Consider the following 16497-nt stretch of genomic DNA (forward strand, 5'->3'; position numbering starts at 1 on the left):
CCATCCTCCAGTTACAGTTCTCTCTGGATTATGCTGAAGAGTTGTGGCAGGTTTGTTAAAACTTACAGAATCATCATTGTGAGGTTCAGATATTTTTAGTAAAAATTACCAGCAAAGTCCTGAGTAATTTAGATAATATTCACCAGTGTTAAGTGGGATAGACCAGTGAACACATGAGCAACTCTTCTCTGGGTGACTTATACAAGATCACCTTCAAAGGTATCTCAATTTGTAGTTCTATTTAGTAACCCAATTGGAAGAAAACAAGACCAGGCAAAGATATGAATAACCTACCAGACTTATTTCCCAAAAATTTCATCCGTTAAAGAAAAAATCTTGATCTGTAGTTTCCACTGGGAACTTGGCATCCAATAATATCTGCAAAATTAAATAATCTCCGGATGACAGAGGATGAAATGGCTGGATGGCATCACTGACTCGATGGACGTGAGTCTGGGTGAACTCCGGGAGTTGGTGATGGACAGGGAGGCTTGGCGTGCTGCGATTCATGGGGTCACAAAGAGTCGGACACGACTGAGCGACTGAACTGAACTGAACTGAAAGATAGTATGGTGTGGTTTACATTGTTGAATCTAATGTCTCCCACCTAAACATAGCTGGAGTATATTTCAAAGATAAGGAAGTACATATTAAAAAATAATGTAATTTTAATTTCTCCCTCTCCAGTTATAATGCAGAGTATTCAACATCAATTCTGTTCTTTCCTCATTTAACAAACATCAATCCTCGATCTATAGATAACAGCTCTAGGATAATGTATTTTATCACCTCCTCTCAAATGGCAGAAGGCGATAGCTCTTTACAATGCTAAGAAAATCTAGGTACCTCTAGGCCCCCAGTTTCTAGTTCACAATCAGAGCAATCCTTTTTACCTCTTTAAATACAGATGTAATAAGTGCTTTTTAAAAAAAAGTCAACTATCAAAAACCAAAGAGAAGCTTACTGAATATAAGATTTTCCTGTAAAATTTCACCAAGGTCAATTTATAGGTTACCACAATCATTCATCTTTGTTTAAATGGACCAACTTCTTTTTACGGTAAAGCATCTGCCTGCAATGCAGGAGACCCGGGTTCGATTCCTGGGTCGGGAAGATCCCCTGGAGAAGGAAATGGCAATCCACTCCGGCACTCTTGCCTGGAAAATCCCATGGACAGAGGAGCCTGATAGGCTACAGTCCATGGGGTCGCAAAGAGTCAGACATGACTGAGCGACTTCACTTTTCTTTTTACCAAAAAATTGGGATACACAAAATTCAGGTAAAATGAGAAAGGAAATAGAGTATTTTAGATTTTATTTCTAGCTCCCATATTAAGAGGAGGATAATGTTAAGATTATGGTTTGTGTCTGCCCTCTGATGTCTAACTCAATGAAACTAAGCCATGCTGTGTGGGGCCACCCAAGACGGGCGGGTCATGGTGGAGAGGTCTGACAGAATGTGGTCCACTGGAGAAGGGAATGGCAAACCACTTCAGTATTCTTGCCTTGAGAACACCATGAACAGTATGAAAAGGCAAAATGAGAGGATACTGAAAGAGGAACTCCCCAGGTCGGTAGGTGCCCAATATGCTACTGGAGATCAGTGGAGAAATAACTCCAGAAGGAATGAAGGGATGGAACCAAAGCAAAAACAATACCCAGTTGTGGATGTGACTGGTGATAGAAGCAAGGTCCAATGCTGTAAAGAGCAATATTGCATAGGAACCTGGAATGTTAGGTCCATGAATCAATGCAAATTGGAAGTAGTCAAATAGGAGACAGCAAGAGTGAATGTCGACATTCTAGGAATCAGCAAACTAAAATGGACTGGAATGGGTGATTTAACTCAGATGATCATCTACTGCTGCGGGCAGGAATCCCTTAGAAGAAATGGAGTAGCCATCAGGTCAACAAAAGAGTCCGAAATGCAGTACTTGGATGCAATCTCAAAAACGAAAGAATGATCTCTGTTCGTTTCCAAGGCAAACCATTCAATATCACAGTAATCCAAGTCTATGCCCCAACCAGTAACGCTGAAGAAGCTGAAATTGAATGGTTCTATGAAGACATACAAGACCTTTTAGAACTAACACCCAAAAAAGATGTCCTTTTCATTATAGGGGACTGGAATACAAAATTAGGAAGTCAAGAAACACCTGGGGTAACAGGCAAATTTGGCCTTGGAATACGGAATGAAGCAGGGCAAAGGCTAATAGAGTTTTGCCAAGAGAATGCACTGGTCATAGCAAACACCCTCTTCCAACAACACAAGAGAAGACTCTACACATGGACATCACCAGATGGTCAATATCAAAATCAGATTGATTATATTCTTTGCAGCCAAAGATGGAGAAGCTCTATACAGTCAACAAAAACAAGACCAGGAGCTGACTGTGGCTCAGATCATGAACTCCTTATTGCCAAATTCAGACTGCAATTGAAGAAAGTAGGGAAAACCACTAGACCATTCAGGTATGACCTAAATCAAATTCCTTATGATTATACAGCGGAAGTGAAAAATAGATTTAAGGGACTAGATCTGATAGACAGAGTGCCTGATGAACTATGGATGGAGGTTCATGACATTGTACAGAGGCAGGGATCAAGACCTTCCCCATGGAAAAAAAAAATGCAAAAAAGAAAAATGGCTGTATGGAGAGGCCTTACAAATAGCAGTGAAAAGAAGAGAAGCGAAAAGCAAAGGAGAAAAGGAAAGATACAAGCATCTGAATGCAGAGTTCCAAAGAATAACAAGGAGAGATAAGACTTCCTCAGCGATCAATGCAAAGAGATAGAGGAAAACAGCAGAATGGGAAAGACTAGAGATCTCTTCAAGAAAATTAGAGATACCAAGGGAACATTTCATGCAAAGATGGGCTCGATAAAGGACAGGAATGGTATGGACCTAACAGAAGCAGAAGATACTTAGAACAGGTGCCAAGAATATACACAAGAACTGTACAAAAAAGAGTTTCATATCCCAGATAATCACAATGGTGTGATCACTCACCTACAGCCAGACATCCTGGAATGTGAAGTCAAGTGGGCCTGAGAAAGCATCACTATGAACAAAGCTACTGGAGGTGATGGAATTCCAGTTGAGCTATTTCAAACCCTAGAAGATGATGCTGTGAAAGTACTGCACTCAATATGCCAGCAAATTTGGAAAACTCAGCAGTGGCCACAGGACTGGAAAAGATCAGTTTTCATTCCAATACCATAGAAAGGCAATGCTAAAGAATGCTCAAACTACCACACAATTGCACTCATCTCACACGTTAGTAAAGTAATGCTCAAAATTCTGCAAGCTAGGCTTCAGCAGTACGTGAACCATGAAATTCCAGATGTTCAAGCTGCTTTTAGAAAAGGCAGAGGAACCAGAGATCAAATTGCCAACATCCGCTGGATCATGGAAAAAGCAAGAGAGTTCCAGAAAAACATCTATTTCTGCTTTATTGACTATGCCAAAGTCTCTGACTGTGTGGATCACAATAAACTGTGGAAAATTCTGAAAGAGATGGGAATACCAGACCACCTGACCTGCCTCTTGAGAAACCTATATGCAGGTCAGGAAGCAACAGTTAGAACTGGACATGGAACAACAGACTGGTTCCAAATAGGAAAAGGAGTACATCAAGGCTGTATATTGTCACCCTGTTTATTTAACTTCTATGCAGAGTACATCATGAGAACCGCTGGGCTGGAAGAAGCACAAGCTGGAATCAAGATTGCCGGGAGAAATATCAATAACCTCAGATATGCAGATGACACCATCCTTATGGCAGAAAGTGAAGAGGAACTAAAAAGCCTCTTGATGAAAGTCAAAGAGGAGAGTGAAAAAGTTGGCTTAAAGCTCATCATTCAGAAAATTAAGATCATGGCATCTGGTCCCATCACTTCATAGCAGATAGATGGGGAAACAGTGGAAACAGTGTCAGACCATTTTTTGGGGCTCCAAAATCACTGCAGATAGCCATGAAATTAAAAGACACTTGCTCCTTGAAAGAAAGTTATGACCAACTTAGATAGCATATTGAAAAGCAGAGATATTATTTTGCCAACAAAGGTCCGTCTAGTCAAGGCTATGGTTTTTTCCAGTGGTCATGTATGGATGTGCGAGTTGGACTGTGAAGAAAGCTGAGCCCCAAAGAATTGATGCTTTTGAACTGTGGTGTTGGAGAAGACTCTTGAGAGTCCCTTGGACTGCAAGGAGATGCAACCAGTCCATTCTAAAGGAGATCCGTCCTGGGTGTTCATTGGAAGGACTGATGCTGAAGCTGAAACTCCAGTACTTTGGCCATTTCATGAGAAGACTTGACTCATTGGAAAAGATCCTGATGCTGGGAGGGATTGGGGGCAGGAGGAGAAGGGAACGACAGAGGATGAGATGGCTGGACAGCATCACCAACTTGATGGACATGAGTTTGAGTAAACTCCAGGAGTTGGTGATGGACAGGGAGGCCTGGTGTGCTGTGATTCATGGGGTCGCAAAGAGGTGGACATGACTGGGTGACTGAACTGAAGTGAAAGGAGAAAGCAGCAGCCATTCTCCTCCCTTGAACCACCTGCTAGCCTAGTGCCTCTCTATATGGATGAGAAAGGAATTATCCACCTCCTTCTTTCTGCTAGAGACCACAGTTCATTAAGCACAAAAGCCATGGTTCTGGGGATCAAACCTGTTTTTGTCACTCTAGATGATGGATAATATATAAGTTTTAGCATAGCCATCTGTCCCATTTCCAGACCTGGGTTACTCCTCAAGAGATAAGGTTTTCTCTTCAAAAAGGAGATTCTGTGAACATCTAATAAATTATCACTAAACAACTAAAGGAAGCTAATACTCTTTAGTACTGTTGCCAATGTCAATGCTGAATGTTAAGACAGGAAAACTTGATCTCTTCATCCAAACTGCTAACATAATCTAGATATGTTCTGATTTAATTCATTTTTATAATTTAAAATGGAATTAGGCAGTCTTTATTTAGTTTGATGATTGCTGAGAACCTACCAAGTGCCAGAACCTACTAAATGCTAAACCTTGGACATAAAAATAACAAAGTTCAGTTGCTACCAAATCTACGTGCTCAAAACTTAGATTGTTTGTGGGGTGGGGGGTGGGATGGAGGAAGCTGTTAACAAAGTGTGTGAAATGACACAACAGTGATTTGCACAGCTTACTCCTGAGCACAGAAAATATTTCTGAGAGGAGATGATGCTGGATGAGCATTTTTATAGAAACATTTTCTTTACTTATTTTATTTTTATTCTTTTCCTTATTTTCTCTCTTTAATCTTTTTAATCACTTAGTTTATAGTCCATTTCATATTTTCCTATATCTTTGATTCCGGAGATGCGAAGTCTCCTGTTTACTTTTATTTCTGGTGGGTAATGTCCATGTTTTGTCATTTCTGTTCGAGTGTACACCACCAAGTATTATTTTCATCATGGCAATCTAACATGTTTTGGATTCTGGCAATGTAACTCCAAACCAGTTTTGCATTTGTTAACACTGTAGTCCCAGAAGACCAAATTATGATGTGGTTACAAAGGAATCTCTATTCCTTATTCTGGGCTTAAGGATCCCACACCACATAAGCAGGTTAAAATCAGACTTGAAATTCACAATAAGACACAGGTTTGGGGATGGTAGCTGACTATATTTCCAAATTTGGCTACAACAGCAGCTCCCATTTCAAATGTTCTTTGTTCTTTGAGATCCTGACATTTCTCCCAGTGAAGCAGTAGAATCTATGTGCTATCTTGCTAAACTGGACAGGCCTTTGTGACTACCTCGACAGAATATGGTAGGAGTGACCCTATGACTCCAAAGGCTAAGTCATTAAAATGCCACATACATCCTGCTAGTTCCTTTAGGATGCTTGTTCTTGAAACTGAGCCAAGTGCTGTGGGAAGTGTAATCAGCCCATGGAGAGGCTCATGGGCTCATGTGGAAGGAAACTGAGGTCCTAGTCAAGCTTCCAGGTGATTGAGCGGCAACATATCAGCCATGTGACTGAACCACCTGAAAAGTGACTCCCCCTGCCTTAGTTTAGCCACTCCAACGCCATATGGGGCAGAGATGTAGTTTTGTGAGTAAAATAGATGATAACTTGTTTTAAATCACAAACTTTATTAGAGTGGTTTGTTTCTTATGCAACAACAGATAAATAAAACAGAATCTCCTCTTTTCATTAGATTTTTTTTTTTCATTCTGAGTCTCAAGCGGATACTGTTGAGGAAATATCCCTCTGTAATAAAACTGTACTGCATGCTAACATATAATAGACAGGTTTTACTGGACAAACAATACAACCTCTTTCAAGTGTATGTTATCAGCACCCTTGTTTATTACCCTTCTGAAAATTTTAACTTAGGACTACAAACTTCAGTTACACCTTTCCTCATATATTTTTCTCATGTGGCAGGGTCTTATATCTTCCACCTGAGTGTCATAGGTTCATTCCTCCCCAGCTGACCACAAACCAATTCTTAGCGCATGGAGGCATGTCTTCAACTATACATATGTATAACAAAAAAGTCTATTATTTTGATGCACAAAGGAAGCAGAGTATGGTGGTCCCCAGCCTTTGGCTAGAAACCTGTTTTCTTTCCTTCCTGCAACACAGTCCTTATAATTGAAATATTCTCATTTTAAACCTCTGAATCTGTGCCCTTATTTTTTAAGAAAACAACATTGCTTGCAGTCTTCCTGAGCCAGCATAAAATTTCTCTAGATAGCCTTTCTCTCTGTGTAGCCCTTCAAAGATTTTGGTTTTATGCAAGGGTATGCAACTCTCTTTATCTTAAAAGCCCAAGGGTTCATTGTCTCTGAATGGACATTAAGACTCGAGCCCCAACTCAGGAGAGTCTATTTCTGGGTCCAATAACTCTCTCTCCCCACTAAAGGCCAACACCACACTAGCTTGTAATATACTTATTGTGACTTTGGGGTATGTCTTACTTTCTAGCATTCTGAGAGTCTGCTATTTTTCTTGTGAGCTAAGCTGTGTATTTAAACTACACCATTTGTTTTTTATATACTGTGGGATACTTGCAACAAGAGGGGTTCCATATGATTACATTCTACCATGTTTAGAAAAGTAAGCTCTTTAGCCAAGTAGAGAGAGAAGGAAAAACATTTTACATAGAGAAAACAGCATCTGCAAAAACTCAGTTGAGTAACAACTTGGTTACACCCTGGAACTCTAAGAAATCTACTACTGTTGCAGTGCAGAGGCAATACAAGGTAATAAGTGGCAAGAAATGACATGGAGAGGTAGGTAGTTGCTAGATAATAAGCACTTTGTAATACAAGCTAAAGAGCTTGAAGTTTTTCTGCAGGAAATGGGAACCACCAAAGACTGTAAAGGCATATTTCAGTAGATCACTTCAACAGATTATACAGCATATAGATTTGGGTTGGGGGTGGGGGACCTGACAATAGAAAAATCAGATATCTTTGGTGGGGGGAAGAGGGGGAGTGGAGAACAGAGGCCAAAGATGCAGCTCTGAACTGTGGCAGTAATAGTAGTGACTGAGAGAAAGGTAGCGGTCAGAAATTTAAGGAGTTACAATGAATACAGATTAGAGAATCATGAAGAAGAAAGAATTCAGGCTATGTTCCAGATCTGTAGTTTGAGCAACCAAGTAGATATTGGATTGTAGGAAAAAAGGGTTTGAGATGAGGAATTCAATTTTAAATGCACAGTCAATATCCTGATAGAGATGATCAAAGAGCAGTTAGATATCATTACCAAAGGGGAACTGTGGAAAATGGAGGGACCCCAATTCCACTGTGGATTCCATTTTTTTTGTAGGAATTTGTATGTCCAACACTACCCAGCTGACATTAATAGTGTCAGATATGGTAGCTAGCATAAGCTTATCCTAGCCACCCAGGAGATTGAAGGTAAGTCTCTGGATTCAGGTATCCAAGCTGCAGTTATGGTGACCATGTCTTAGGTCTTCTGAAATACTCACTTTTTGGTGAGTAAAACATCTTTACTGAAGCTGTATCATTCCAACACATACACTGAGAAAGGCATTTAAGCCACATTTTTCCTAAGCACCAAGTGCCTAAGAAGAAAAACAGTGGTTCAGGTCAGAAACAAAACAGATCATTTGAACAGCCCATGGGGTCTCAAAGAGTCGGACACGACTGAGCGACTTCCCTTTCTTTCTTTTTTTCTATGTACTTATCAGATGATCACCAAGAGTGTCACTTTTTACTCGAGAGTCTCCTTTCCTTCCCCAACAAGACTAAGAAGGAAAAGAGAAATGTTTAAAGTCCTTAGGAGGACAAATATAAATTAATAATTTCTCAAGTGCCTTAGAGCAAAACTCCTTTTGTTGAGCAATTTTTTCCTTTTAACTTTTAATTTTGCCATAATTTGAGGCTCATAGAAAAGTTGTAAGACTAGGAGAAAGAATCTCAACATACATTTCACCCAGATTCTCCAAATTTTAACAGTCTACCAATTTGCTCTATTATTTTCTCTATATAAAACACTCATTTTTTTCCTGAACTGTTTGAGAGCTAGTTGCTAGCCTGATGAGCTTTTACCCCAACTACTTCATTGTGTATTTCTTAACAACAAGGTCATTCTCTTATATAATTCAGTACAAATATCAGGAAATTAACAGTGATACGATATGATTATCTAATCAACGGACTCCATTTGGCTTTGCCAGTCATCCCAAAAATGCCTCTCACAGCCAAAGAAAATCCCAGATTACACTGCATTCAGTTGTCAGTCTCCTTAACATGGAACAGTTTTTTAGTCTTTTTCTTTTGAAAGCAAAATTTTAAAATTTATTTTGTAGAAAGTCCCCCATATTGAGCCTTTCTTAATTTCTCCCATGATTAGATTTCAGGTTATGCATTTTCGGCAGGAACACCATGGAAGTAATGTTGAGGTCAGTTTGTCACGATATTGGTGAGGCTGGGTTTACAACTTAGTTAAGGTGGTATCTGCTGGTTTTCTCCAGTTACTATTTCTCCCCAGGTGGAGAATGCCTGACACGTGGCATGGAGCCTACAGGATGGAGGTCGTCCCAGCCACCACCGGGTGCCTGCTGCAGGGAGTACACAGGATAGAAGACCCATTCTGCCTCGCCCGCCGCCATCGGGTTGGCCAGAGACCAGAGGTGGCACCGCGAGTCGGCTCAGTCATACGCACACGCAAGAGCCCGTGCACAGGCCCGGGCAGGCAGCTCCAGCCGCAAGGGCCAAATCGGGCGCCAGGTGACGGTCCAAAGGCCCAGAGCCCCGCGCGTATCCAGAGCCCTAAAGTCCTTGGCGGCAGACACCAAAGGAGGCTGTGTCAGCAGTTACTATGTTTCCCTTAGTAATTAATAAGAATATTATGGGTAGATACTTAGAAACTATCAAAATATTCCATTACTGATAAACTACCTACCAATTTTAATGTCTATTGATGATTTTTGCCTAAAACAATTATTATTTTGATGGATGCCAATTGCTGATTTTCTATTTCAATTATTCTTTCTACTTTCATAGTTGGCATTATATTGATACTTTAACAAAGAAATTTCTCTTTTCTTTTACCTACCTATCTATTTTCATCAGTATGAACTCACATGTTCTTATTTGGTTTAATGAATTATAACTCATTATTTTCACTCCTTTGATGCTAAATTTGGGGGTTTTTTTGTTGTTGTTTTTTAGTGGGTCTGAGTCCCTCTAAAGAAGAAATTCTTAGTGTTTTTGCATCCCCTTATATGAGAAAGAAAGCATACAGGGGGCTGAGCTGCCTAATTGCCCTTTCCTAGGTGAGATAACGGAGAAGGCGATGGCACCCCACTCCAGTACTCTTGCCTGGAGAATCCCATGGACAGAGGAGCCTGGTAGGCTGCAGTCCATGGGGTCATGAAGAGTCTGACACGACTGAGCGACTTCCCTTTCACTTTCCACTTTCATGCATTGGAGAAGGAAATGGCAACCCACTCCAGTGTTCTTGCCTGGAGAATCCCAGGAACGGGGGAGATGGTAGGCTGCCGTCTATGGGGTCACACAGAGTTGGACACAACTGAAGTGACTTAGCAGCAGCAGCAGAAGGTGAGATAAAGCTCTAGGAGTTTCCTTGGAGGGTTGGCCCTCCTTACTGAGAATAGAACTGGGAGCACTTCAAAATGCTTACTTTCCCTTTCCACCTGTCAGAAGCATAAGGGGATTTTTCTCAGATCTTCAACATGAAAAAGTGGTGAGATACCTGGAGATAAAAGTCATAAAAGTGTGGGAATCTCCTTAGACTGGATTCCCAGGAGTTCTTAAGTCTCAAGCTAGTCCACACTCAGTCTTCAGGCAACTAGTAAGCTATCATTTAAGTGATCCTATACACTGCAGCAGCTCGTGATCTGTATTCACCTGTCTCTCTAGTTTTCAGAGTGGTGATTGTCCTATGACCTCAACTCTGAGAAGTATATTAAAAGTTACTGATTTTCAGTTTCTTGTTGTAAGAAGGGGAACAACTTCTAAGCTCTTCACATGTTAGAGCAGAAACTGGAAGTCTCAAGAGATATAGATTTATTTTTCTACTATTTCTTTCCCCAAAAGTTATTAATAATCTAAATTAAGGCAAAGAAAGTGCTAAACGAGGTAAAAGAAAAAATTTAAGGTTTATTTTAGGTAAAACAATACCCACTTGATTATATTATACACCATCCCGTCATTTCTCTTTATCACTCTACCCTACTGTGGCAGGAACCTTGTTTGCCATGGGCATACTGCATGCCTGGCGCATAAAACAGTATGTGTTACACAGTAAGCATTCAATAAATATTTGTTAACTACTGAGCTAGGAGATAAGGTGCTTTTCTTGACTCTGATCTCCATTATCATAAGGCTAGAAAGGGGCCAAATCCAGCCCTTGTCGTCTTCTGGGTTTTGTGTTTCATCACCAACTGAAATAGAAAACAATTTTAAATCAAAGAGCTTTAAAGTATATTTAAAATCCTATTAAATACTCAGTAACAACAGAATTTCTTTATGGCAACAGAAAACTGACTCATCCTCTTGGTCATCTTCGACATGAGATTTTTTTTTTAACCTCATTTATGGATATGTTTCATTTTTTCTTATGATACTGCTTATGTTTACTTACCATATCCAAGAAACTGAAGTAGTAAACTCATTAGATATCTTTTAAACAAGCTAGGCAATATGGTCAAAGGCAGAATTTAATATTTAGAACATCTGGCACATTCAAAGACCACAATCAGACAGATCTGCTATGACTGATTTTCACGCAATGCACCTAGAATGCTTTCATTACGGGATAACTTGTGCAGCTGTACTTTTTGACTTCCATTTTAGAATGTCAATACACTTTAAAATACTTCATCTTACTTATACATATTTCATTAAAATTCAGTATTTAATTAAAGTATACTACAATATACAAGCCAATATTGACAATATGGAAGCCAATATGTTAAGATAAAAAGAGCCTGTTGCAAATTTTTTACAGCTACAGATAAAATTTTAAGAGGTTTAATGCTAGATACACAGTTTATATGAAAAAACAAATATTCACAAAGGAAGATAGCAGGGAACTTACTAGAAAGATGTTAATGTTGAAAAAAGTTCTCTTATAATTTGATAAGATAATATTAAAATTAAATGAGAAATAAGAACTCCATCCTGAAAGTAATGGGAAGTTACTTAAGAATTTTAATCAGGAAAGTAATTAGATTAACTTTTATAAAGATTATTTTGTTTCATTTCCTTCATCACACTGTCTAATTGTTTTAAATTTATTTATTATGCTTCCCCAACTAGAATGTAAAGTCTAGGAGAATATAGATAATATCTGACATATTCATTGTTACACCCCCCAATACCTATATGTCACATGCAGCAGATAAAAAACAAAAATGGCTGAATGGATTAACATAAACAACCAGTTAAGAAGCTAATGCTTTTGGGTGGGGCTGGGCAACAAAACAACAACAACAAATAATTAAGATCCTAAACCAATGAATTGTTAGTAGGGGCACAGTCTCAAACCAGCCTGAAAAATATTAAAAAGTGAGATTTGAAAACTGGTAACCAAAAGATGTGGGCATTGAGGAAAAGTAAAAAGTAAAATATCATGTGTGGAATTTCAAAACTTACTATAAAGCAAAAATAATAAAGACAGTGTATCAATGGCACAAAGATAAACAAACAGATAAATGGAATAGACTGGAAAATCCAGAAACAAACCCTTACATTTAAAATCAGTTAGTCTTTGATAAGGGTGCCAAGTTCATTCAATGTGGAAAGAACAGTATAAATGGTATGGGACAATTGGGTAGCTACATAGTAAAGAATGAAGCTAGACTCTTACCTCACACTATATACAAAAATTAATTCAACATGGATCATAGAAATAAACTATAAACTCTTAAAAGAAATTACCAGGAGTATATCTTCATAACCATGAATTAGGCAATAGCTTCCTAGATATAACATGAGCAACAAAAGAAAAAAAGAATAAATAAGTAGGATATCATAAAAATTAAAAGCTTTTGTGCTACAGAGGATACTCTCAAGAAAGTGAAAAAACAACCCATATAATGGAAGGGAATATTTGCAAATTATATAGCTGATAAGAGTTGTACCAAGATTATATAAAGAACTCTTACAATTCAACAACAAAAATGCAAATAACACAATTTTTAGATGTGGAAAGGACTCAAATAGATGTTTCTCCAAAGAAAATACTCAAGTAGCCAAAAAGCACATGAGAAGAGGCTCAATGTTATTAGCCCTTTAGAAAATGCAAATTAAAGCCACAGTGATATACCACTTCACATCCATTAGGATGGCTAAAATTATAAAAGAGAGAACAAGTGTTGATGATGGTATGGAGAAACTAGAACCCTCACTCACTGATAATAGAATTGAAAAGTTATATAGTCACTTTGGAAAACAGTTTTAAAAGGTTAAACAAAGTCAGCATATGATCCAAGCAAAACTAGAGCATACAGCTTATATAAAAACTTACATACACATGTACACAGCAGTATTATTTGTAATAGCAAAAAAGTAGTTAAACACTCAAATATCTAGCAACTGATTGATGGATAAATAAATGTGGCAAATCCATATAACAGAATACTATTTGGTCATAAAAAGAAATTAAGTATTAATATATGCTACAAAACAGATGTACCTTGAATATATTATGCAAAGTGAAATAAGCCGGACACAAAAACACAAATATTCTATAATTCCATTTACATGAAATATCTAGAATAGGCAAATCCATAAACAAAGAAGCCAGATTAACGGTCACCTCAGGTTGATGGTGGAGTATTAGACCACTAATGAGTTCAGTTCTCTCGGGAACAATGAAAATGTTATAAAATTATTAGAAAGTGGCGATGGCTGTACAATTCTGTGAGTTTACCAAAACTCAAAGAACTAGTCTCTTTAAAAGACGAATTTTATCATATGTAAATTATATCTCAATAAAACTATATTAAGATAGCACACACACGCACTTCTGGACTTTTGAATAGATCATTCCCCTCCCTGGTGCTTTCCAGCTGACTGCTGCAAAATGCTCAAACAAATTTCAAAAATAAAACATACCAAAACTCTTCCAGATTTATAACTATAGGCCTGAAAGTTAATTTAAGGAACTGTTAAGAGTGTGAAGTCCTTGACAGCCATAAAACTATCAATAGCATAGTTCTATTTCCCTTCATTCCTGACCCTGTTGTTTATTTCCTATTACATTATCTTATATATAGTGAGCGCTCAGTAAAAGTTTGCTCAAATGAATCTTCAAAAAAAATTCTAGGAATGTAAATGGTTAGAAGGAAGTATTGCTATAGTGAGGCTTTCCAGAGGAGTACTGAGTTCTGAATTCCATCTCTTTCTATTTTTAGCCTTCGACCATTTTGAGGGGAGGAAAGATTTGAAATGTGAGAGTTGAACCATAAAGAAAGCTGAGAGCCAAAGAATTGATGCTTTTGAACTGAGGTGTTGGAGAAGACTCTTGAGAGTCCCTTGGACTACAAGGAGATCAAACCAGTCAATCCTAAAGGAAATCAATCCTGAATATTCATTGGAAGGATTGATGCTGAAGCTGAAGCTCCAATACTTTGGCCACCTGATACAAAGAGCTAACTCATTAGAAAAGACCCTGATGCTGGGAAAGATTGAAGGCGGGAAGAGAAGGGGACGACAGAGGATGAAATGGTTGGATGGCATCATCGACTCAATGCACATGAGTTTGAGCAAGCTCCAGGAGTTGGTAATGGACAGGGAAGCCAGGCATGCTGTGGTCCATGGGATCACAAAGAGTTGGAAACAACTGAGCGACTGAACTGACTAACTGAAGATTTGAGAAATCTTCAGAACATGATCCTAATATAAAGGGTGCCAGTATTACCTTCTTGAATTTTTAATTAAAAACATCTTTCATACAGACCATCTCTACAGCAGAGTTGACATAAAACACAACAAACACGCTTGTACCCTCTTAGACTAGGGAATGGGGCGGTCTGGTTAATATCCACTCACTAAACATAGATCAGTACTTGTCAAATTAATTGGAACGAAATGTACAACAAATTGAGTTGATGTGATCTTATCTTTCTTGAATAAATCAGACAATATTTAGGTATCTTGCACTGCCTTAGGGTCACGGCTGTAACCAACTATCATTATTCTTTATGTTAGGTTGTTGTTGCATGTGTACTCAGTGAGGAAGTTTCAGTTAATGCCAGATAGACTAATTTTTACTATAGGACGGTGAAACCAAGAAAATTAAAAGCTCAAATCTGCACGCTGAAACATCTTTTAAAAAACAAATAATCTGTAATTTACCACTAAATTATGAAGCAAAACAAAAGAAAAGTTGAATGAAAACTTAACTAGGAGGATTGCTGGCATTTGGGAATCCTTTCAAAGAGGAGGGATCAAAGGAGTAAGCTTCATACAGTCTTTCAAATATGAAATGTTTGGTGGACTATAAAGAGAGGTGGAACAGAAGAATCTCTGCAAATGCTGGTTTGATGAAGACACAAAAAGAGAAAGCTAATTTATTTATTTGTGCCTTTTAATTTCTTTCTCTGTGTCCATTCCAAGAAACAGACAACCACACCAGGCCAAGCATTCACGGATGCAGCGTTATAATGCTCTTTTACATGTTAAGTTCACAGCAGCAATTTTATATAGCCTGGAAATTTCATCAAATCTGTAAGTTTCCAGGTGTTGCCAATTCCATCTTTAAAAATCACTACTGTACACATCAGCAAAAATACACTGCTTAAAGTATCTAACAGGGTGGCTTACTGGAACAAGAGATAGCCCATGAAAGGCACAGTAAAAGTCTCCAGAAAACCATATGTAATACTTAAATGTCTTATTGCTTCTTAAGTAAACAGAACATCTACCTTGGAACTTCACATTAAGTGAAGGTGAGGTTAACCTCCCTTCCCCACTCTCTTCATTCTCTAGCCTGTCCCCTAAGATAGCGTCTTTGAAAAGGCAGCTGCAAAGTTTCCTCTTCGAAAATCAACTCTAACACATTTTAAAAACTAAGAAATAGCTATATATATTCACAAGGGGAAAAATCTGGTGCTGAACTTTTCTTCTGAATTCCCATATACAGGAATCACAACAATTTACAAAAGATATCTGTAAATTAGACAAGTAACCTCATGCATATTAGATACATGCTGAAAGATTATAATTTTAAACAATTATAATTGGGGATATAGATTTTTAAAAAACAAAAACTAAAAAGTTGATCCTATATTAAAATGTCATTTGAACACAGTAAACATTGTTCTGTGTTTTATGAAGGCTCACAGCAGGGCTAGGTTTACATTTAAATCATTGACATTATTTGGTAATTATTCATTTTGGGGTAAAATCTAATATGGCCACTCATGTCATAAGACTACATACTATAGAGTTGGAAGGTATCCAAGAGCTCACTAGTCTAAATTTTCTCATTTTACGAAAGAATGAGGCCCAACTTGTTAACTGATTTGTCCAAAATGCCTGGTGCTCTCAAGATTCAGACAGAGCAAAATGCTGGGTTTATTATCTTTAACATTGAAACTATCCGAATCACATTTAATCAAGAAGAAATATCTTTCAAAAGCTTAATTTTTTACTTTCACCATAAGTGATTTTCTGAGTTTGAAAGAACATTAAGCAGCAATCACTTTTTAATAAAGGAAACCTTCAAATATTTCCTCAAGATCTAAAGCAATGGAAAATTTTAAAATAATCCAGGATAAATAACAAGGTCCTACTGTTTAGCACAAGGAACTATATTCAATATCCTGTAATAAACCATAATGGAAAAGAATATAAAAAAGAATGTATATATATGTAAATACATATATAAAACTTAATCACTTTGATATACAGTAGAAATTAGCACAACATTGTAAATCAACTATACTTCAATAAAAATAAATAAATGAATAAAAATTAACCAGGGAAGTCCAAAGTTAGGGTTCTCCCTTT

At 37.9% G+C, this 16497-nt stretch overlaps 1 protein-coding gene across 6 annotated transcripts in view; it reads right to left on the bottom strand.

Moving 5' to 3' along the window:
- PDSS2 (decaprenyl diphosphate synthase subunit 2) overlaps positions 1-16497 on the bottom strand; it is a 284208-nt gene that overhangs the window by 212741 nt on the left and 54970 nt on the right. The gene's annotated exons all lie outside the window — the stretch shown is intronic.

This window comes from Bubalus bubalis, chromosome 10, assembly GCF_019923935.1.
Source record: "Bubalus bubalis isolate 160015118507 breed Murrah chromosome 10, NDDB_SH_1, whole genome shotgun sequence".
In the NCBI taxonomy this organism is placed as follows: Eukaryota; Metazoa; Chordata; class Mammalia; order Artiodactyla; family Bovidae; genus Bubalus; species Bubalus bubalis.